Consider the following 1,462-nt stretch of genomic DNA (forward strand, 5'->3'; position numbering starts at 1 on the left):
CCCCCCCCTCTCTCTCTCTCACATCAAACTCTCAATGTGAATATTTGTTACCTGAACCACCGACGGCGTGATTGTCACAGTGGTTTTGCTAACGAAACCAGTAATATTTTTAAGTAGCTCTACAGTCATTACGGTATTTTATATTGCCATAACGAATCATTATTAATAGAATTTACACTTAGTCATGCTAATGACTCTATCAGTGTTATCAGTTGTAGGTATGCAAATGAGGCGTGCGGCTACGGGTAAGAAAATATTAGGTTTACACGTTAAGAGATAATCCCAGAGAGTATAAAAAAATTTCCCAACCGAGATTCGAATCTGGGCCTCCGACCTGCTTTATATGCCTTAACCAACTGGGTCACTGGAGTTTTCGTTGAAAATTCGAATCTAATTAGAGGAACTTGAGTTCACACTATATATGAGTATCTAGGGGAAGCTGTGGTGGAGAGGGGGTATCGCACGCCGTTCCTTCCCCCGTTTCAAGTCTCCTAGATACGCACACGCGAAGCAGCCTGAGATTGATATAATACGCCTTCTGACAAAAAAACAGGATCTCCAAAGACATACGTTTTGTGTTTAGTGCCCTCTTGTGAGGCAGTAGACACTATGCTAAAGAATTGAAAGATCACGTTAACATGGTTCAGTGGTACGATTTGCTTGGGTGCTGAAAAGTTTATTCTCACCGATTTCTGAAAATTATTAAATTATTATTATTTTATGAAAAAGAAGAGGGGAGGGGGAGTTTATTCCATATGAGGCTCTGAAGGAGGGGGTAGGTGATATTCGAGGGAAATTTTATTCAAAGTAAGAACATATCACTTCACTAGTATTCGACGCACTCACGTGAAACGGATTCTTCTTAAACATTTTAAACGACATGACAGGATCTCTGAAGAGGTACCGGTATTTTCATACCAAAAAATGTTATGCTAAAATATATTGTGGTTACAGAAATATCTTGTATAAGCGCCCAATAATATAAAGCACGATGTACTGTGTAATCGCTACAAAAATATTTCTTCTCTCTTCAGTATAACTGATGTAATGTTGTTTGTATACAGTATGGTCGTGAGCTGCTATGATGTGGCGCCATCTGTTGTTGGGCGTCATAATGCCGGAGTAATGTTTACATGGAACTTTCAAAAAAGTTACTTGTGCATGATAAAGCATCGACCCTTGATGAAAACATAAGAAGAGCAATAGAAACTAACAAAACGAACGAGGAAAGAATAACACACCACACAGACGACAGGAAAATAAAAGTAAATAAATTAGAGAAAATATTATATACCGTATAGTGGTTTCGGTTCTTCTTCTGGGTAATTATGAATTTCCCAATTCCTCTTTCAATCCAGGCTTCATTAACTTGTCTCTAAACTGTCTTTCGGTAATGCTTGTTTCATATTTATATAAATCATTTGAATATATATATATATATATATATATATATATATATATA

General features: G+C 36.9%; 1 protein-coding gene across 1 annotated transcript in view; it reads left to right on the top strand.

Annotated features, from left to right (window-relative positions):
• The window catches only part of LOC117118500 (hyalin-like), a 10,971-nt gene that overhangs the window by 6,661 nt on the left and 2,848 nt on the right, over window positions 1-1,462 (top strand). The gene's annotated exons all lie outside the window — the stretch shown is intronic.

Source organism: Anneissia japonica, unplaced genomic scaffold (genome assembly GCF_011630105.1).
Source record: "Anneissia japonica isolate Jap-2015-1 unplaced genomic scaffold, ASM1163010v1 scaffold287869_len1821871_cov162, whole genome shotgun sequence".
NCBI lineage: Eukaryota > Metazoa > Echinodermata > Crinoidea > Comatulida > Comatulidae > Anneissia > Anneissia japonica.